This window comes from Oryctolagus cuniculus, chromosome 10, assembly GCF_051225735.1.
Source record: "Oryctolagus cuniculus isolate XC-2025 breed Fujian yellow rabbit chromosome 10, ASM5122573v1, whole genome shotgun sequence".
Classification (NCBI taxonomy): domain Eukaryota; kingdom Metazoa; phylum Chordata; class Mammalia; order Lagomorpha; family Leporidae; genus Oryctolagus; species Oryctolagus cuniculus.
Genome location: NC_142876.1, coordinates 73,636,661 through 73,656,781, shown reverse-complemented (window position 1 = coordinate 73,656,781; position 20,121 = coordinate 73,636,661). Strand labels below are relative to the sequence as shown.

The 20,121-nt window shown below is 69.7% G+C and overlaps 9 non-coding genes across 9 annotated transcripts; all 9 read right to left on the bottom strand.

Annotated features, from left to right (window-relative positions):
• Nucleotides 1-90: 90 nt before the first annotated feature.
• On the bottom strand, nucleotides 91-209 carry LOC149123847 (5S ribosomal RNA). Its single transcript, XR_016215532.1, has one exon. It is a non-coding gene; the product is annotated as a 5S ribosomal RNA (ribosomal RNA).
• Nucleotides 210-2,511: 2,302 nt separating this feature from the next.
• Nucleotides 2,512-2,630, bottom strand: LOC149123846 (5S ribosomal RNA). The gene has a single exon (XR_016215613.1). It is a non-coding gene; the product is annotated as a 5S ribosomal RNA (ribosomal RNA).
• Nucleotides 2,631-4,969: 2,339 nt separating this feature from the next.
• LOC149123845 (5S ribosomal RNA) lies at nucleotides 4,970-5,088 on the bottom strand. The gene has a single exon (XR_016215602.1). It is a non-coding gene; the product is annotated as a 5S ribosomal RNA (ribosomal RNA).
• A 1,867-nt stretch (nucleotides 5,089-6,955) lies between these two features.
• Nucleotides 6,956-7,074, bottom strand: LOC149123844 (5S ribosomal RNA). The gene has a single exon (XR_016215505.1). It is a non-coding gene; the product is annotated as a 5S ribosomal RNA (ribosomal RNA).
• Nucleotides 7,075-9,391: 2,317 nt separating this feature from the next.
• On the bottom strand, nucleotides 9,392-9,510 carry LOC149123843 (5S ribosomal RNA). Its single transcript, XR_016215531.1, has one exon. It is a non-coding gene; the product is annotated as a 5S ribosomal RNA (ribosomal RNA).
• Nucleotides 9,511-11,807: 2,297 nt separating this feature from the next.
• LOC149123842 (5S ribosomal RNA) lies at nucleotides 11,808-11,926 on the bottom strand. Its single transcript, XR_016215530.1, has one exon. It is a non-coding gene; the product is annotated as a 5S ribosomal RNA (ribosomal RNA).
• A 2,298-nt stretch (nucleotides 11,927-14,224) lies between these two features.
• Nucleotides 14,225-14,343, bottom strand: LOC149123841 (5S ribosomal RNA). The gene has a single exon (XR_016215529.1). It is a non-coding gene; the product is annotated as a 5S ribosomal RNA (ribosomal RNA).
• Nucleotides 14,344-16,647: 2,304 nt separating this feature from the next.
• On the bottom strand, nucleotides 16,648-16,766 carry LOC149123840 (5S ribosomal RNA). Its single transcript, XR_016215591.1, has one exon. It is a non-coding gene; the product is annotated as a 5S ribosomal RNA (ribosomal RNA).
• Nucleotides 16,767-18,633: 1,867 nt separating this feature from the next.
• LOC149123839 (5S ribosomal RNA) lies at nucleotides 18,634-18,752 on the bottom strand. Its single transcript, XR_016215504.1, has one exon. It is a non-coding gene; the product is annotated as a 5S ribosomal RNA (ribosomal RNA).
• Nucleotides 18,753-20,121: the final 1,369 nt, after the last annotated feature.

Sequence of the window (20,121 nt, the reverse complement as noted above, 5' to 3'; positions counted from 1 at the left end):
GCAGGGGTCCCGGCGTGCGGGCTGGCGGATGGGGGCGTGGCTAGGCAGCCAGCCAAAGGCGAGCAAAAGGGGAGGGTGCCGCGGGGCAAAAGCCTACAGCCCCCGGTATTCCCAGGCGGTCTCCCATCCAAGTACTAACCAGGCCCGACCCTGCTTAGCTTCCGAGATCAGACGAGATCGGGCGCGTTCAGGGTGGTATGGCCGTAGACGCCAGAGGCCGCCTCCAGGCCCCTCTTGAGTGCGCGCCCGCACAGCCGCCGCCGCCGCCGCCGCCTCCTCCTCCTCCTCCTGCCCGCTCCCCGCTCTCACTCCCATTCCCATTCCCATTCCCACTCCCGCTCCCGCTCCCGCTGCCGCTTCTCCTCCGCCTCCTCCCTCTTTTCTCTTCTCTTCTCTTCTCCTCCTCCCCCCCCTCCTCAGCCGCCCTCCGCCTAGCCCTGCACCAGTGCCCGAACTCCAGCCCTCCGCCTGCCCAGCCCAGGACCTGCAGCACCGGGCGCCCAGTCGGCACGCTGCCGCCAAGCCAAGGGGAGCCAACCTCCTCCGGCTGCCGCTGGCCACAGGGAACTCCTACTCTCTCTTTCTAGGCCGGATCCCCTGCCTGCCGCCATCGCCCAGCCACACGCCAGCCGTGCCCGGCAGCCTCCACGCCTGCCCAGGGCTGCGCCCCGCGGCTCGCGGGTCCCGGCACCAGGGGGTTCGGCGCCCCACACCACCGCGGCCCGGGCCTTCCCTCCTACCCGGCCGCCAGCAGCCCCCCCACCGCTGACGCACAGGTCGCCCGCCCTCCCCCGGCACGGCCGCCGCGCCTCCACACACTCCCACGCCGCGAGGACAGCTGAGGGCCTGGGGACCCTTGTCCCCGCTCGGTCACGGGGGCCCAAGTGGGGCAGCAGGTCGGGAAGGAGGGCGGCAGCGCACGGAATCACCCCCGCCGCACGCTCGCGTGGGCACTCACACACACACACACACACACACACACACGCCTACACAAGGGGCACACAGTCGCACACCCCGACACCCTTCGTGGCACAGAGGGATTTCCGTCCTCAGCGCCCGTTCCCTCACGGGAGGGTGGGGCGCTTCAGCGCGACCCGCACCCTCCAGCCCGGCAGCCAGTTCGAGACTGTCGCTCCCCCTCTTCATGGAGGAACGACACAGGACCCTGCGCTGTTCTTTCGTCTGCTCGGCCCTCCCCGGGTTTGCTGCTGGTTCTTCCCGGGTTGGCTACCGTCCCTTCCACCTCCGTGGAAGGGCGGTTCCCCCTGCCACATTCCCCACTTCCGCGGGGGAGCGGCACACCGCCGGCCGGCCGGCCGGCTCTCTCGGGGGCTGCACAGGTGTTCCCCTTAGATGTTCCTGGTGCATGTTGTCTCTCTCCTCCTTTATAGTCCTCTTCCGCCAATCCCAACTCGGCTGCCCACACGCCAAGTACGCTGCTCTCCTCCAATCAGGAGCAGGATCAGCTCCTGGAGGTCATCACTCAAGTTGGCAAGAGGCAGCTGCATAGAAGCTGTTTTCTCCTCTCCCAGCGCCATATTGTGGGAGAGCAGATGCATAGAATAAGTCTTAATTCCAGTAACTCAGTCCAATCCGAGTTGCTCCCCACAGAGACCACAGGCTGTGTGCTGCCTGCCTGCCACGGACCCTCTGTCCCGGGGAGGTCCTGTGGGCACGCAGCCTGTGGCCGCGGGTCTCTGCCTGGCCTGCCAAAAGGGTGCCCCGTTTGGATGCTGTGTGAGTCAGGGCTGATGGGGGAGAGGGGGACAGAGAGAGGAGAGAGAGACAGAGAGAGAGAGAGAAAGAGAGAGAGACGTGTAGGTGTTGGTGTAAGTCAGAGACAGAGGGAGAGGGTGCCTGTATTGCCTGCGAGGCTTGGTGTGGGGTCCCTCCTTTGCGCTCTGGAGGGCTTCCGCGGCTGTGGCGCGTGGCCGCCGCACGGCCAGGTGGCGCAGAGGGCCCGCGGGTTGGGCTGCGCGAGGCACCGGGCCCTGAGTGGTGGGCAACCGCGCCCTGGCGTCGTCTTCGGGCGGTGGTCGTGGTCGTGGTCGTGGTCACAGTCATTGGGCTCCCTGGGAGACAGGAGCCCGGGAGGGGCGGTGGGAGTGCAGGTGCCGGGAGCTGCTGGTGCGGCGGGCTGCGGGGTTGGGGCGGCCGGCAGGGGAGCGCCCTGGCGGGCGGTGAGTCGCTGGTTTGGGGTTGGAGGGGGCGCGCTGGATGGCGCGGGGCGTGGCCTGTGTCCCGGGGTGGGCCCCGGGGTTGGCGGTGGGGCTGCGGCAGCCGGGGACAGCTGGCCGGCCCGCCCGTGCCCGTGCCCGTGCCCGTGCCCAGGCCCAGGCCCAGGCCCGAGGCGCGGGCGGGCTGGGGCTGCCAGGTGGAGGGGTCGGGCTTCTGCCCCCTGCTGGAGCTGCGTTGGGGGTCGCAGGGGTCCCGGCGTGCGGGCTGGCGGATGGGGGCGTGGCTAGGCAGCCAGCCAAAGGCGAGCAAAAGGGGAGGGTGCCGCGGGGCAAAAGCCTACAGCACCCGGTATTCCCAGGCGGTCTCCCATCCAAGTACTAACCAGGCCCGACCCTGCTTAGCTTCCGAGATCAGACGAGATCGGGCGCGTTCAGGGTGGTATGGCCGTAGACGCCAGAGGCTGCCTCCAGGCCCCTCTTGAGTGCGCGCCCGCACAGCCGCCGCCGCCGCCGCCGCCGCCGCCGCCGCCTCCTCCTCCTCCTCCTGCCCGCTCCCCGCTCTCACTCCCATTCCCATTCCCATTCCCATTCCCATTCCCATTCCCGCTCCCGCTGCCGCTTCTCCTCCGCCTCCTCCCTCTTTTCTCTTCTCTTCTCTTCTCCTCCTCCTCCCCCCCCCCTCAGCCGCACTCCGCCTAGCCCTGCACCAGTGCCCGAACTCCAGCCCTCCGCCTGCCCAGCCCAGGACCTGCAGTGCAGCACCGGGCGCCCAGTCGGCACGCTGCCGCCAAGCCAAGGGGAGCCAACCTCCTCCGGCTGCCGCTGGCCACAGGGAACTCCTACTCTCTCTTTCTAGGCCGGATCCCCTGCCTGCCGCCATCGCCCAGCCACACGCCAGCCGTGCCCGGCAGCCTCCACGCCTGCCCAGGGCTGCGCCCCGCGGCTCGCGGGTCCCGGCACCAGGGGGTTCGGCGCCCCACACCACCGCGGCCCGGGCCTTCCCTCCTACCCGGCCGCCAGCAGCCCCCCCACCGCTGACGCACAGGTCGCCCGCCCTCCCCCGGCACGGCCGCCGCGCCTCCACACACTCCCACGCCGCGAGGACAGCTGAGGGCCTGGGGACCCTTGTCCCCGCTCGGTCACGGGGGCCCAAGTGGGGCAGCAGGTCGGGAAGGAGGGCGGCAGCGCACGGAATCACCCCCGCCGCACGCTCGCGTGGGCACTCACACACACACACACACACACACACACACGCCTACACAAGGGGCACACAGTCGCACACCCCGACACCCTTCGTGGCACAGAGGGATTTCCGTCCTCAGCGCCCGTTCCCTCACGGGAGGGTGGGGCGCTTCAGCGCGACCCGCACCCTCCAGCCCGGCAGCCAGTTCGAGACTGTCGCTCCCCCTCTTCATGGAGGAACGACACAGGACCCTGCGCTGTTCTTTCGTCTGCTCGGCCCTCCCCGGGTTTGCTGCTGGTTCTTCCCGGGTTGGCTACCGTCCCTTCCACCTCCGTGGAAGGGCGGTTCCCCCTGCCACATTCCCCACTTCCGCGGGGGAGCGGCACACCGCCGGCCGGCCGGCCGGCTCTCTCGGGGGCTGCACAGGTGTTCCCCTTAGATGTTCCTGGTGCATGTTGTCTCTCTCCTCCTTTATAGTCCTCTTCCGCCAATCCCAACTCGGCTGCCCACACGCCAAGTACGCTGCTCTCCTCCAATCAGGAGCAGGATCAGCTCCTGGAGGTCATCACTCAAGTTGGCAAGAGGCAGCTGCATAGAAGCTGTTTTCTCCTCTCCCAGCGCCATATTGTGGGAGAGCAGATGCATAGAATAAGTCTTAATTCCAGTAACTCAGTCCAATCCGAGTTGCTCCCCACAGAGACCACAGGCTGTGTGCTGCCTGCCTGCCACGGACCCTCTGTCCCGGGGAGGTCCTGTGGGCACGCAGCCTGTGGCCGCGGGTCTCTGCCTGGCCTGCCAAAAGGGTGCCCCGTTTGGATGCTGTGTGAGTCAGGGCTGATGGGGGAGAGGGGGACAGAGAGAGGAGAGAGAGACAGAGAGAGAGAGAGAAAGAGAGAGAGACGTGTAGGTGTTGGTGTAAGTCAGAGACAGAGGGAGAGGGTGCCTGTATTGCCTGCGAGGCTTGGTGTGGGGTCCCTCCTTTGCGCTCTGGAGGGCTTCCGCGGCTGTGGCGCGTGGCCGCCGCACGGCCAGGTGGCGCAGAGGGCCCGCGGGTTGGGCTGCGCGAGGCACCGGGCCCTGAGTGGTGGGCAACCGCGCCCTGGCGTCGTCTTCGGGCGGTGGTCGTGGTCGTGGTCGTGGTCACAGTCATTGGGCTCCCTGGGAGACAGGAGCCCGGGAGGGGCGGTGGGAGTGCAGGTGCCGGGAGCTGCTGGTGCGGCGGGCTGCGGGGTTGGGGCGGCCGGCAGGGGAGCGCCCTGGCGGGCGGTGAGTCGCTGGTTTGGGGTTGGAGGGGGCGCGCTGGATGGCGCGGGGCGTGGCCTGTGTCCCGGGGTGGGCCCCGGGGTTGGCGGTGGGGCTGCGGCAGCCGGGGACAGCTGGCCGGCCCGCCCGTGCCCGTGCCCGTGCCCGTGCCCGTGCCCAGGCCCAGGCCCAGGCCCAGGCCCGAGGCGCGGGCGGGCTGGGGCTGCCAGGTGGAGGGGTCGGGCTTCTGCCCCCTGCTGGAGCTGCGTTGGGGGTCGCAGGGGTCCCGGCGTGCGGGCTGGCGGATGGGGGCGTGGCTAGGCAGCCAGCCAAAGGCGAGCAAAAGGGGAGGGTGCCGCGGGGCAAAAGCCTACAGCACCCGGTATTCCCAGGCGGTCTCCCATCCAAGTACTAACCAGGCCCGACCCTGCTTAGCTTCCGAGATCAGACGAGATCGGGCGCGTTCAGGGTGGTATGGCCGTAGACCCCAGAGGCCGCCTCCAGGCCCCTCTTGAGTGCGCGCCCGCACAGCCGCCGCCGCCGCCTCCGCCGCCGCCGCCTCCTCCTCCTCCTCCTCCTGCCCGCTCCCCGCTCTCACTCCCATTCCCATTCCCATTCCCATTCCCATTCCCATTCCCATTCCCACTCCCGCTCCCGCTCCCGCTGCCGCTTCTCCTCCGCCTCCTCCCTCTTTTCTCTTCTCTTCTCTTCTCCTCCTCCCCCCCCCTCCTCCTCAGCCGCCCTCCGCCTAGCCCTGCACCAGTGCCCGAACTCCAGCCCTCCGCCTGCCCAGCCCAGGACCTGCAGTGCAGCACCGGGCGCCCAGTCGGCACGCTGCCGCCAAGCCAAGGGGAGCCAACCTCCTCCGGCTGCCGCTGGCCACAGGGAACTCCTACTCTCTCTTTCTAGGCCGGATCCCCTGCCTGCCGCCATCGCCCAGCCACACGCCAGCCGTGCCCGGCAGCCTCCACGCCTGCCCAGGGCTGCGCCCCGCGGCTCGCGGGTCCCGGCACCAGGGGGTTCGGCGCCCCACACCACCGCGGCCCGGGCCTTCCCTCCTACCCGGCCGCCAGCAGCCCCCCCACCGCTGACGCACAGGTCGCCCGCCCTCCCCCGGCACGGCCGCCGCGCCTCCACACACTCCCACGCCGCGAGGACAGCTGAGGGCCTGGGGACCCTTGTCCCCGCTCGGTCACGGGGGCCCAAGTGGGGCAGCAGGTCGGGAAGGAGGGCGGCAGCGTACGGAATCACCCCCGCCGCACGCTCGCGTGGGCACTCACACACACACACACACACACACACGCCTACACAAGGGGCACACAGTCGCACACCCCGACACCCTTCGTGGCACAGAGGGATTTCCGTCCTCAGCGCCCGTTCCCTCACGGGAGGGTGGGGCGCTTCAGCGCGACCCGCACCCTCCAGCCCGGCAGCCAGTTCGAGACCACAGGCTGTGTGCTGCCTGCCTGCCACGGACCCTCTGTCCCGGGGAGGTCCTGTGGGCACGCAGCCTGTGGCCGCGGGTCTCTGCCAGGCCTGCCAAAAGGGTGCCCCGTTTGGATGCTGTGTGAGTCAGGGCTGATGGGGGAGAGGGGGACAGAGAGAGGAGAGAGAGACAGAGAGAGAGAGAGAAAGAGAGAGAGACGTGTAGGTGTTGGTGTAAGTCAGAGACAGAGGGAGAGGGTGCCTGTATTGCCTGCGAGGCTTGGTGTGGGGTCCCTCCTTTGCGCTCTGGAGGGCTTCCGCGGCTGTGGCGCGTGGCCGCCGCACGGCCAGGTGGCGCAGAGGGCCCGCGGGTTGGGCTGCGCGAGGCACCGGGCCCTGAGTGGTGGGCAACCGCGCCCTGGCGTCGTCTTCGGGCGGTGGTCGTGGTCGTGGTCGTGGTCACAGTCATTGGGCTCCCTGGGAGACAGGAGCCCGGGAGGGGCGGTGGGAGTGCAGGTGCCGGGAGCTGCTGGTGCGGCGGGCTGCGGGGTTGGGGCGGCCGGCAGGGGAGCGCCCTGGCGGGCGGTGAGTCGCTGGTTTGGGGTTGGAGGGGGCGCGCTGGATGGCGCGGGGCGTGGCCTGTGTCCCGGGGTGGGCCCCGGGGTTGGCGGTGGGGCTGCGGCAGCCGGGGACAGCTGGCCGGCCCGCCCGTGCCCGTGCACGTGCCCGTGCCCGTGCCCAGGCCCAGGCCCAGGCCCAGGCCCGAGGCGCGGGCGGGCTGGGGCTGCCAGGTGGAGGGGTCGGGCTTCTGCCCCCTGCTGGAGCTGCGTTGGGGGTCGCAGGGGTCCCGGCGTGCGGGCTGGCGGATGGGGGCGTGGCTAGGCAGCCAGCCAAAGGCGAGCAAAAGGGGAGGGTGCCGCGGGGCAAAAGCCTACAGCACCCAGTATTCCCAGGCGGTCTCCCATCCAAGTACTAACCAGGCCCGACCCTGCTTAGCTTCCGAGATCAGACGAGATCGGGCGCGTTCAGGGTGGTATGGCCGTAGACGCCAGAGGCCGCCTCCAGGCCCCTCTTGAGTGCGCGCCCGCACAGCCGCCGCCGCCGCCGCCGCCTCCTCCTCCTCCTCCTGCCCGCTCCCCGCTCTCACTCCCATTCCCATTCCCACTCCCGCTCCCGCTCCCGCTGCCGCTTCTCCTCCGCCTCCTCCCTCTTTTCTCTTCTCTTCTCTTCTCCTCCTCCCCCCCCCTCCTCAGCCGCCCTCCGCCTAGCCCTGCACCAGTGCCCGAACTCCAGCCCTCCGCCTGCCCAGCCCAGGACCTGCAGTGCAGCACCGGGCGCCCAGTCGGCACGCTGCCGCCAAGCCAAGGGGAGCCAACCTCCTCCGGCTGCCGCTGGCCACAGGGAACTCCTACTCTCTCTTTCTAGGCCGGATCCCCTGCCTGCCGCCATCGCCCAGCCACACGCCAGCCGTGCCCGGCAGCCTCCACGCCTGCCCAGGGCTGCGCCCCGCGGCTCGCGGGTCCCGGCACCAGGGGGTTCGGCGCCCCACACCACCGCGGCCCGGGCCTTCCCTCCTACCCGGCCGCCAGCAGCCCCCCCACCGCTGACGCACAGGTCGCCCGCCCTCCCCCGGCACGGCCGCCGCGCCTCCACACACTCCCACGCCGCGAGGACAGCTGAGGGCCTGGGGACCCTTGTCCCCGCTCGGTCACGGGGGCCCAAGTGGGGCAGCAGGTCGGGAAGGAGGGCGGCAGCGCACGGAATCACCCCCGCCGCACGCTCGCGTGGGCACTCACACACACACACACACACACACACACACGCCTACACAAGGGGCACACAGTCGCACACCCCGACACCCTTCGTGGCACAGAGGGATTTCCGTCCTCAGCGCCCGTTCCCTCACGGGAGGGTGGGGCGCTTCAGCGCGACCCGCACCCTCCAGCCCGGCAGCCAGTTCGAGACTGTCGCTCCCCCTCTTCATGGAGGAACGACACAGGACCCTGCGCTGTTCTTTCGTCTGCTCGGCCCTCCCCGGGTTTGCTGCTGGTTCTTCCCGGGTTGGCTACCGTCCCTTCCACCTCCGTGGAAGGGCGGTTCCCCCTGCCACATTCCCCACTTCCGCGGGGGAGCGGCACACCGCCGGCCGGCCGGCTCTCTCGGGGGCTGCACAGGTGTTCCCCTTAGATGTTCCTGGTGCATGTTGTCTCTCTCCTCCTTTATAGTCCTCTTCCGCCAATCCCAACTCGGCTGCCCACACGCCAAGTACGCTACTCTCCTCCAATCAGGAGCAGGATCAGCTCCTGGAGGTCATCACTCAAGTTGGCAAGAGGCAGCTGCATAGAAGCTGTTTTCTCCTCTCCCAGCGCCATATTGTGGGAGAGCAGATGCATAGAATAAGTCTTAATTCCAGTAACTCAGTCCAATCCGAGTTGCTCCCCACAGAGACCACAGGCTGTGTGCTGCCTGCCTGCCACGGACCCTCTGTCCCGGGGAGGTCCTGTGGGCACGCAGCCTGTGGCCGCGGGTCTCTGCCTGGCCTGCCAAAAGGGTGCCCCGTTTGGATGCTGTGTGAGTCAGGGCTGATGGGGGAGAGGGGGACAGAGAGAGGAGAGAGAGACAGAGAGAGAGAGAGAAAGAGAGAGAGACGTGTAGGTGTTGGTGTAAGTCAGAGACAGAGGGAGAGGGTGCCTGTATTGCCTGCGAGGCTTGGTGTGGGGTCCCTCCTTTGCGCTCTGGAGGGCTTCCGCGGCTGTGGCGCGTGGCCGCCGCACGGCCAGGTGGCGCAGAGGGCCCGCGGGTTGGGCTGCGCGAGGCACCGGGCCCTGAGTGGTGGGCAACCGCGCCCTGGCGTCGTCTTCGGGCGGTGGTCGTGGTCGTGGTCACAGTCATTGGGCTCCCTGGGAGACAGGAGCCCGGGAGGGGCGGTGGGAGTGCAGGTGCCGGGAGCTGCTGGTGCGGCGGGCTGCGGGGTTGGGGCGGCCGGCAGGGGAGCGCCCTGGCGGGCGGTGAGTCGCTGGTTTGGGGTTGGAGGGGGCGCGCTGGGATGGCGCGGGGCGTGGCCTGTGTCCCGGGGTGGGCCCCGGGGTTGGCGGTGGGGCTGCGGCAGCCGGGGACAGCTGGCCGGCCCGCCCGTGCCCGTGCCCGTGCCCGTGCCCAGGCCCAGGCCCAGGCCCAGGCCCAGGCCCAGGCCCAGGCCCGAGGCGCGGGCGGGCTGGGGCTGCCAGGTGGAGGGGTCGGGCTTCTGCCCCCTGCTGGAGCTGCGTTGGGGGTCGCAGGGGTCCCGGCGTGCGGGCTGGCGGATGGGGGCGTGGCTAGGCAGCCAGCCAAAGGCGAGCAAAAGGGGAGGGTGCCGCGGGGCAAAAGCCTACAGCCCCCGGTATTCCCAGGCGGTCTCCCATCCAAGTACTAACCAGGCCCGACCCTGCTTAGCTTCCGAGATCAGACGAGATCGGGCGCGTTCAGGGTGGTATGGCCGTAGACGCCAGAGGCCGCCTCCAGGCCCCTCTTGAGTGCGCGCCCGCACAGCCGCCGCCGCCGCCGCCGCCTCCTCCTCCTCCTCCTGCCCGCTCCCCGCTCTCACTCCCATTCCCATTCCCATTCCCACTCCCGCTCCCGCTCCCGCTGCCGCTTCTCCTCCGCCTCCTCCCTCTTTTCTCTTCTCTTCTCTTCTCCTCCTCCCCCCCCTCCTCAGCCGCCCTCCGCCTAGCCCTGCACCAGTGCCCGAACTCCAGCCCTCCGCCTGCCCAGCCCAGGACCTGCAGCACCGGGCGCCCAGTCGGCACGCTGCCGCCAAGCCAAGGGGAGCCAACCTCCTCCGGCTGCCGCTGGCCACAGGGAACTCCTACTCTCTCTTTCTAGGCCGGATCCCCTGCCTGCCGCCATCGCCCAGCCACACGCCAGCCGTGCCCGGCAGCCTCCACGCCTGCCCAGGGCTGCGCCCCGCGGCTCGCGGGTCCCGGCACCAGGGGGTTCGGCGCCCCACACCACCGCGGCCCGGGCCTTCCCTCCTACCCGGCCGCCAGCAGCCCCCCCACCGCTGACGCACAGGTCGCCCGCCCTCCCCCGGCACGGCCGCCGCGCCTCCACACACTCCCACGCCGCGAGGACAGCTGAGGGCCTGGGGACCCTTGTCCCCGCTCGGTCACGGGGGCCCAAGTGGGGCAGCAGGTCGGGAAGGAGGGCGGCAGCGCACGGAATCACCCCCGCCGCACGCTCGCGTGGGCACTCACACACACACACACACACACACACACGCCTACACAAGGGGCACACAGTCGCACACCCCGACACCCTTCGTGGCACAGAGGGATTTCCGTCCTCAGCGCCCGTTCCCTCACGGGAGGGTGGGGCGCTTCAGCGCGACCCGCACCCTCCAGCCCGGCAGCCAGTTCGAGACTGTCGCTCCCCCTCTTCATGGAGGAACGACACAGGACCCTGCGCTGTTCTTTCGTCTGCTCGGCCCTCCCCGGGTTTGCTGCTGGTTCTTCCCGGGTTGGCTACCGTCCCTTCCACCTCCGTGGAAGGGCGGTTCCCCCTGCCACATTCCCCACTTCCGCGGGGGAGCGGCACACCGCCGGCCGGCCGGCCGGCTCTCTCGGGGGCTGCACAGGTGTTCCCCTTAGATGTTCCTGGTGCATGTTGTCTCTCTCCTCCTTTATAGTCCTCTTCCGCCAATCCCAACTCGGCTGCCCACACGCCGAGTACGCTGCTCTCCTTCAATCAGGAGCAGGATCAGCTCCTGGAGGTCATCACTCAAGTTGGCAAGAGGCAGCTGCATAGAAGCTGTTTGCTCCTCTCCCAGCGCCATATTGTGGGAGAGCAGATGCATAGAATAAGTCTTAATTCCAGTAACTCAGTCCAATCCGAGTTGCTCCCCACAGAGACCACAGGCTGTGTGCTGCCTGCCTGCCACGGACCCTCTGTCCCGGGGAGGTCCTGTGGGCACGCAGCCTGTGGCCGCGGGTCTCTGCCTGGCCTGCCAAAAGGGTGCCCCGTTTGGATGCTGTGTGAGTCAGGGCTGATGGGGGAGAGGGGGACAGAGAGAGGAGAGAGAGACAGAGAGAGAGAGAGAAAGAGAGACGTGTAGGTGTTGGTGTAAGTCAGAGACAGAGGGAGAGGGTGCCTGTATTGCCTGCGAGGCTTGGTGTGGGGTCCCTCCTTTGCGCTCTGGAGGGCTTCCGCGGCTGTGGCGCGTGGCCGCCGCACGGCCAGGTGGCGCAGAGGGCCCGCGGGTTGGGCTGCGCGAGGCACCGGGCCCTGAGTGGTGGGCAACTGCGCCCTGGCGTCGTCTTCGGGCGGTGGTCGTGGTCGTGGTCACAGTCATTGGGCTCCCTGGGAGACAGGAGCCCGGGAGGGGCGGTGGGAGTGCAGGTGCCGGGAGCTGCTGGTGCGGCGGGCTGCGGGGTTGGGGCGGCCGGCAGGGGAGCGCCCTGGCGGGCGGTGAGTCGCTGGTTTGGGGTTGGAGGGGGCGCGCTGGGATGGCGCGGGGCGTGGCCTGTGTCCCGGGGTGGGCCCCGGGGTTGGCGGTGGGGCTGCGGCAGCCGGGGACAGCTGGCCGGCCCGCCCGTGCCCGTGCCCGTGCCCAGGCCCAGGCCCAGGCCCAGGCCCAGGCCCGAGGCGCGGGCGGGCTGGGGCTGCCAGGTGGAGGGGTCGGGCTTCTGCCCCCTGCTGGAGCTGCGTTGGGGGTCGCAGGGGTCCCGGCGTGCGGGCTGGCGGATGGGGGCGTGGCTAGGCAGCCAGCCAAAGGCGAGCAAAAGGGGAGGGTGCCGCGGGGCAAAAGCCTACAGCCCCCGGTATTCCCAGGCGGTCTCCCATCCAAGTACTAACCAGGCCCGACCCTGCTTAGCTTCCGAGATCAGACGAGATCGGGCGCGTTCAGGGTGGTATGGCCGTAGACGCCAGAGGCCGCCTCCAGGCCCCTCTTGAGTGCGCGCCCGCACAGCCGCCGCCGCCGCCTCCTCCTCCTCCTCCTGCCCGCTCCCCGCTCTCACTCCCATTCCCATTCCCATTCCCACTCCCGCTCCCGCTCCCGCTCCCGCTTCTCCTCCGCCTCCTCCCTCTTTTCTCTTCTCTTCTCCTCCTCCCCCCCCTCCTCAGCCGCCCTCCGCCTAGCCCTGCACCAGTGCCCGAACTCCAGCCCTCCGCCTGCCCAGCCCAGGACCTGCAGCACCGGGCGCCCAGTCGGCACGCTGCCGCCAAGCCAAGGGGAGCCAACCTCCTCCGGCTGCCGCTGGCCACAGGGAACTCCTACTCTCTCTTTCTAGGCTGGATCCCCTGCCTGCCGCCATCGCCCAGCCACACGCCAGCCGTGCCCGGCAGCCTCCACGCCTGCCCAGGGCTGCGCCCCGCGGCTCGCGGGTCCCGGCACCAGGGGGTTCGGCGCCCCACACCACCGCGGCCCGGGCCTTCCCTCCTACCCGGCCGCCAGCAGCCCCCCCACCGCTGACGCACAGGTCGCCCGCCCTCCCCCGGCACGGCCGCCGCGCCTCCACACACTCCCACGCCGCGAGGACAGCTGAGGGCCTGGGGACCCTTGTCCCCGCTCGGTCACGGGGGCCCAAGTGGGGCAGCAGGTCGGGAAGGAGGGCGGCAGCGCACGGAATCACCCCCGCCGCACGCTCGCGTGGGCACTCACACACACACACACACACACACACACGCCTACACAAGGGGCACACAGTCGCACACCCCGACACCCTTCGTGGCACAGAGGGATTTCCGTCCTCAGCGCCCGTTCCCTCACGGGAGGGTGGGGCGCTTCAGCGCGACCCGCACCCTCCAGCCCGGCAGCCAGTTCGAGACTGTCGCTCCCCCTCTTCATGGAGGAACGACACAGGACCCTGCGCTGTTCTTTCGTCTGCTCGGCCCTCCCCGGGTTTGCTGCTGGTTCTTCCCGGGTTGGCTACCGTCCCTTCCACCTCCGTGGAAGGGCGGTTCCCCCTGCCACATTCCCCACTTCCGCGGGGGAGCGGCACACCGCCGGCCGGCCGGCTCTCTCGGGGGCTGCACAGGTGTTCCCCTTAGATGTTCCTGGTGCATGTTGTCTCTCTCCTCCTTTATAGTCCTCTTCTGCCAATCCCAACTCGGCTGCCCACACGCCGAGTACGCTGCTCTCCTTCAATCAGGAGCAGGATCAGCTCCTGGAGGTCATCACTCAAGTTGGCAAGAGGCAGCTGCATAGAAGCTGTTTTCTCCTCTCCCAGCGCCATATTGTGGGAGAGCAGATGCATAGAATAAGTCTTAATTCCAGTAACTCAGTCCAATCCGAGTTGCTCCCCACAGAGACCACAGGCTGTGTGCTGCCTGCCTGCCACGGACCCTCTGTCCCGGGGAGGTCCTGTGGGCACGCAGCCTGTGGCCGCGGGTCTCTGCCTGGCCTGCCAAAAGGGTGCCCCGTTTGGATGCTGTGTGAGTCAGGGCTGATGGGGGAGAGGGGGACAGAGAGAGGAGAGAGAGACAGAGAGAGAGAGAGAAAGAGAGAGAGACGTGTAGGTGTTGGTGTAAGTCAGAGACAGAGGGAGAGGGTGCCTGTATTGCCTGCGAGGCTTGGTGTGGGGTCCCTCCTTTGCGCTCTGGAGGGCTTCCGCGGCTGTGGCGCGTGGCCGCCGCACGGCCAGGTGGCGCAGAGGGCCCGCGGGTTGGGCTGCGCGAGGCACCGGGCCCTGAGTGGTGGGCAACTGCGCCCTGGCGTCGTCTTCGGGCGGTGGTCGTGGTCGTGGTCGTGGTCACAGTCATTGGGCTCCCTGGGAGACAGGAGCCCGGGAGGGGCGGTGGGAGTGCAGGTGCCGGGAGCTGCTGGTGCGGCGGGCTGCGGGGTTGGGGCGGCCGGCAGGGGAGCGCCCTGGCGGGCGGTGAGTCGCTGGTTTGGGGTTGGAGGGGGCGCGCTGGGATGGCGCGGGGCGTGGCCTGTGTCCCGGGGTGGGCCCCGGGGTTGGCGGTGGGGCTGCGGCAGCCGGGGACAGCTGGCCGGCCCGCCCGTGCCCGTGCCCGTGCCCAGGCCCAGGCCCAGGCCCAGGCCCAGGCCCAGGCCCGAGGCGCGGGCGGGCTGGGGCTGCCAGGTGGAGGGGTCGGGCTTCTGCCCCCTGCTGGAGCTGCGTTGGGGGTCGCAGGGGTCCCGGCGTGCGGGCTGGCGGATGGGGGCGTGGCTAGGCAGCCAGCCAAAGGCGAGCAAAAGGGGAGGGTGCCGCGGGGCAAAAGCCTACAGCCCCCGGTATTCCCAGGCGGTCTCCCATCCAAGTACTAACCAGGCCCGACCCTGCTTAGCTTCCGAGATCAGACGAGATCGGGCGCGTTCAGGGTGGTATGGCCGTAGACGCCAGAGGCCGCCTCCAGGCCCCTCTTGAGTGCGCGCCCGCACAGCCGCCGCCGCCGCCTCCTCCTCCTCCTCCTGCCCGCTCCCCGCTCTCACTCCCATTCCCATTCCCATTCCCACTCCCGCTCCCGCTCCCGCTGCCGCTTCTCCTCCGCCTCCTCCCTCTTTTCTCTTCTCTTCTCTTCTCCTCCTCCCCCCCCTCCTCAGCCGCCCTCCGCCTAGCCCTGCACCAGTGCCCGAACTCCAGCCCTCCGCCTGCCCAGCCCAGGACCTGCAGCACCGGGCGCCCAGTCGGCACGCTGCCGCCAAGCCAAGGGGAGCCAACCTCCTCCGGCTGCCGCTGGCCACAGGGAACTCCTACTCTCTCTTTCTAGGCCGGATCCCCTGCCTGCCGCCATCGCCCAGCCACACGCCAGCCGTGCCCGGCAGCCTCCACGCCTGCCCAGGGCTGCGCCCCGCGGCTCGCGGGTCCCGGCACCAGGGGGTTCGGCGCCCCACACCACCGCGGCCCGGGCCTTCCCTCCTACCCGGCCGCCAGCAGCCCCCCCACCGCTGACGCACAGGTCGCCCGCCCTCCCCCGGCACGGCCGCCGCGCCTCCACACACTCCCACGCCGCGAGGACAGCTGAGGGCCTGGGGACCCTTGTCCCCGCTCGGTCACGGGGGCCCAAGTGGGGCAGCAGGTCGGGAAGGAGGGCGGCAGCGCACGGAATCACCCCCGCCGCACGCTCGCGTGGGCACTCACACACACACACACACACACACACACACGCCTACACAAGGGGCACACAGTCGCACACCCCGACACCCTTCGTGGCACAGAGGGATTTCCGTCCTCAGCGCCCGTTCCCTCACGGGAGGGTGGGGCGCTTCAGCGCGACCCGCACCCTCCAGCCCGGCAGCCAGTTCGAGACTGTCGCTCCCCCTCTTCATGGAGGAACGACACAGGACCCTGCGCTGTTCTTTCGTCTGCTCGGCCCTCCCCGGGTTTGCTGCTGGTTCTTCCCGGGTTGGCTACCGTCCCTTCCACCTCCGTGGAAGGGCGGTTCCCCCTGCCACATTCCCCACTTCCGCGGGGGAGCGGCACACCGCCGGCCGGCCGGCTCTCTCGGGGGCTGCACAGGTGTTCCCCTTAGATGTTCCTGGTGCATGTTGTCTCTCTCCTCCTTTATAGTCCTCTTCCGCCAATCCCAACTCGGCTGCCCACACGCCGAGTACGCTGCTCTCCTTCAATCAGGAGCAGGATCAGCTCCTGGAGGTCATCACTCAAGTTGGCAAGAGGCAGCTGCATAGAAGCTGTTTGCTCCTCTCCCAGCGCCATATTGTGGGAGAGCAGATGCATAGAATAAGTCTTAATTCCAGTAACTCAGTCCAATCCGAGTTGCTCCCCACAGAGACCACAGGCTGTGTGCTGCCTGCCTGCCACGGACCCTCTGTCCCGGGGAGGTCCTGTGGGCACGCAGCCTGTGGCCGCGGGTCTCTGCCTGGCCTGCCAAAAGGGTGCCCCGTTTGGATGCTGTGTGAGTCAGGGCTGATGGGGGAGAGGGGGACAGAGAGAGGAGAGAGAGACAGAGAGAGAGAGAGAAAGAGAGAGAGACGTGTAGGTGTTGGTGTAAGTCAGAGACAGAGGGAGAGGGTGCCTGTATTGCCTGCGAGGCTTGGTGTGGGGTCCCTCCTTTGCGCTCTGGAGGGCTTCCGCGGCTGTGGCGCGTGGCCGCCGCACGGCCAGGTGGCGCAGAGGGCCCGCGGGTTGGGCTGCGCGAGGCACCGGGCCCTGAGTGGTGGGCAACCGCGCCCTGGCGTCGTCTTCGGGCGGTGGTCGTGGTCGTGGTTGTGGTCACAGTCATTGGGCTCCCTGGGAGACAGGAGCCCGGGAGGGGCGGTGGGAGTGCAGGTGCCGGGAGCTGCTGGTGCGGCGGGCTGCGGGGTTGGGGCGGCCGGCAGGGGAGCGCCCTGGCGGGCGGTGAGTCGCTGGTTTGGGGTTGGAGGGGGCGCGCTGGATGGCGCGGGGCGTGGCCTGTGTCCCGGGGTGGGCCCCGGGGTTGGCGGTGGGGCTGCGGCAGCCGGGGACAGCTGGCCGGCCCGCCCGTGCCCGTGCCCGTGCCCGTGCCCGTGCCCAGGCCCAGGCCCAGGCCCAGGCCCGAGGCGCGGGCGGGCTGGGGCTGCCAGGTGGAGGGGTCGGGCTTCTGCCCCCTGCTGGAGCTGCGTTGGGGGTCGCAGGGGTCCCGGCGTGCGGGCTGGCGGATGGGGGCGTGGCTAGGCAGCCAGCCAAAGGCGAGCAAAAGGGGAGGGTGCCGCGGGGCAAAAGCCTACAGCACCCGGTATTCCCAGGCGGTCTCCCATCCAAGTACTAACCAGGCCCGACCCTGCTTAGCTTCCGAGATCAGACGAGATCGGGCGCGTTCAGGGTGGTATGGCCGTAGACCCCAGAGGCCGCCTCCAGGCCCCTCTTGAGTGCGCGCCCGCACAGCCGCCGCCGCCGCCTCCGCCGCCGCCGCCTCCTCCTCCTCCTCCTCCTGCCCGCTCCCCGCTCTCACTCCCATTCCCATTCCCATTCCCATTCCCATTCCCATTCCCATTCCCACTCCCGCTCCCGCTCCCGCTGCCGCTTCTCCTCCGCCTCCTCCCTCTTTTCTCTTCTCTTCTCTTCTCCTCCTCCCCCCCCCTCCTCCTCAGCCGCCCTCCGCCTAGCCCTGCACCAGTGCCCGAACTCCAGCCCTCCGCCTGCCCAGCCCAGGACCTGCAGTGCAGCACCGGGCGCCCAGTCGGCACGCTGCCGCCAAGCCAAGGGGAGCCAACCTCCTCCGGCTGCCGCTGGCCACAGGGAACTCCTACTCTCTCTTTCTAGGCCGGATCCCCTGCCTGCCGCCATCGCCCAGCCACACGCCAGCCGTGCCCGGCAGCCTCCACGCCTGCCCAGGGCTGCGCCCCGCGGCTCGCGGGTCCCGGCACCAGGGGGTTCGGCGCCCCACACCACCGCGGCCCGGGCCTTCCCTCCTACCCGGCCGCCAGCAGCCCCCCCACCGCTGACGCACAGGTCGCCCGCCCTCCCCCGGCACGGCCGCCGCGCCTCCACACACTCCCACGCCGCGAGGACAGCTGAGGGCCTGGGGACCCTTGTCCCCGCTCGGTCACGGGGGCCCAAGTGGGGCAGCAGGTCGGGAAGGAGGGCGGCAGCGTACGGAATCACCCCCGCCGCACGCTCGCGTGGGCACTCACACACACACACACACACACACACGCCTACACAAGGGGCACACAGTCGCACACCCCGACACCCTTCGTGGCACAGAGGGATTTCCGTCCTCAGCGCCCGTTCCCTCACGGGAGGGTGGGGCGCTTCAGCGCGACCCGCACCCTCCAGCCCGGCAGCCAGTTCGAGACCACAGGCTGTGTGCTGCCTGCCTGCCACGGACCCTCTGTCCCGGGGAGGTCCTGTGGGCACGCAGCCTGTGGCCGCGGGTCTCTGCCAGGCCTGCCAAAAGGGTGCCCCGTTTGGATGCTGTGTGAGTCAGGGCTGATGGGGGAGAGGGGGACAGAGAGAGGAGAGAGAGACAGAGAGAGAGAGAGAAAGAGAGAGAGACGTGTAGGTGTTGGTGTAAGTCAGAGACAGAGGGAGAGGGTGCCTGTATTGCCTGCGAGGCTTGGTGTGGGGTCCCTCCTTTGCGCTCTGGAGGGCTTCCGCGGCTGTGGCGCGTGGCCGCCGCACGGCCAGGTGGCGCAGAGGGCCCGCGGGTTGGGCTGCGCGAGGCACCGGGCCCTGAGTGGTGGGCAACCGCGCCCTGGCGTCGTCTTCGGGCGGTGGTCGTGGTCGTGGTCGTGGTCACAGTCATTGGGCTCCCTGGGAGACAGGAGCCCGGGAGGGGCGGTGGGAGTGCAGGTGCCGGGAGCTGCTGGTGCGGCGGGCTGCGGGGTTGGGGCGGCCGGCAGGGGAGCGCCCTGGCGGGCGGTGAGTCGCTGGTTTGGGGTTGGAGGGGGCGCGCTGGATGGCGCGGGGCGTGGCCTGTGTCCCGGGGTGGGCCCCGGGGTTGGCGGTGGGGCTGCGGCAGCCGGGGACAGCTGGCCGGCCCGCCCGTGCCCGTGCACGTGCCCGTGCCCGTGCCCAGGCCCAGGCCCAGGCCCAGGCCCGAGGCGCGGGCGGGCTGGGGCTGCCAGGTGGAGGGGTCGGGCTTCTGCCCCCTGCTGGAGCTGCGTTGGGGGTCGCAGGGGTCCCGGCGTGCGGGCTGGCGGATGGGGGCGTGGCTAGGCAGCCAGCCAAAGGCGAGCAAAAGGGGAGGGTGCCGCGGGGCAAAAGCCTACAGCACCCAGTATTCCCAGGCGGTCTCCCATCCAAGTACTAACCAGGCCCGACCCTGCTTAGCTTCCGAGATCAGACGAGATCGGGCGCGTTCAGGGTGGTATGGCCGTAGACGCCAGAGGCCGCCTCCAGGCCCCTCTTGAGTGCGCGCCCGCACAGCCGCCGCCGCCGCCGCCGCCTCCTCCTCCTCCTCCTGCCCGCTCCCCGCTCTCACTCCCATTCCCATTCCCACTCCCGCTCCCGCTCCCGCTGCCGCTTCTCCTCCGCCTCCTCCCTCTTTTCTCTTCTCTTCTCTTCTCCTCCTCCCCCCCCCTCCTCAGCCGCCCTCCGCCTAGCCCTGCACCAGTGCCCGAACTCCAGCCCTCCGCCTGCCCAGCCCAGGACCTGCAGTGCAGCACCGGGCGCCCAGTCGGCACGCTGCCGCCAAGCCAAGGGGAGCCAACCTCCTCCGGCTGCCGCTGGCCACAGGGAACTCCTACTCTCTCTTTCTAGGCCGGATCCCCTGCCTGCCGCCATCGCCCAGCCACACGCCAGCCGTGCCCGGCAGCCTCCACGCCTGCCCAGGGCTGCGCCCCGCGGCTCGCGGGTCCCGGCACCAGGGGGTTCGGCGCCCCACACCACCGCGGCCCGGGCCTTCCCTCCTACCCGGCCGCCAGCAGCCCCCCCACCGCTGACGCACAGGTCGCCCGCCCTCCCCCGGCACGGCCGCCGCGCCTCCACACACTCCCACGCCGCGAGGACAGCTGAGGGCCTGGGGACCCTTGTCCCCGCTCGGTCACGGGGGCCCAAGTGGGGCAGCAGGTCGGGAAGGAGGGCGGCAGCGCACGGAATCACCCCCGCCGCACGCTCGCGTGGGCACTCACACACACACACACACACACACACACACGCCTACACAAGGGGCACACAGTCGCACACCCCGACACCCTTCGTGGCACAGAGGGATTTCCGTCCTCAGCGCCCGTTCCCTCACGGGAGGGTGGGGCGCTTCAGCGCGACCCGCACCCTCCAGCCCGGCAGCCAGTTCGAGACTGTCGCTCCCCCTCTTCATGGAGGAACGACACAGGACCCTGCGCTGTTCTTTCATCTGCTCGGCCCTCCCCGGGTTTGCTGCTGGTTCTTCCCGGGTTGGCTACCATCCCTTCCACCTCCGTGGAAGGGCGGTTCCCCCTGCCACATTCCCCACTTCCGCGGGGGAGCGGCACACCGCCGGCCGGCCGGCTCTCTCGGGGGCTGCACAGGTGTTCCCCTTAGATGTTCCTGGTGCATGTTGTCTCTCTCCTCCTTTATAGTCCTCTTCCGCCAATCCCAACTCGGCTGCCCACACGCCAAGTACGCTACTCTCCTCCAATCAGGAGCAGGATCAGCTCCTGGAGGTCATCACTCAAGTTGGCAAGAGGCAGCTGCATAGAAGCTGTTTTCTCCTCTCCCAGCGCCATATTGTGGGAGAGCAGATGCATAGAATAAGTCTTAATTCCAGTAA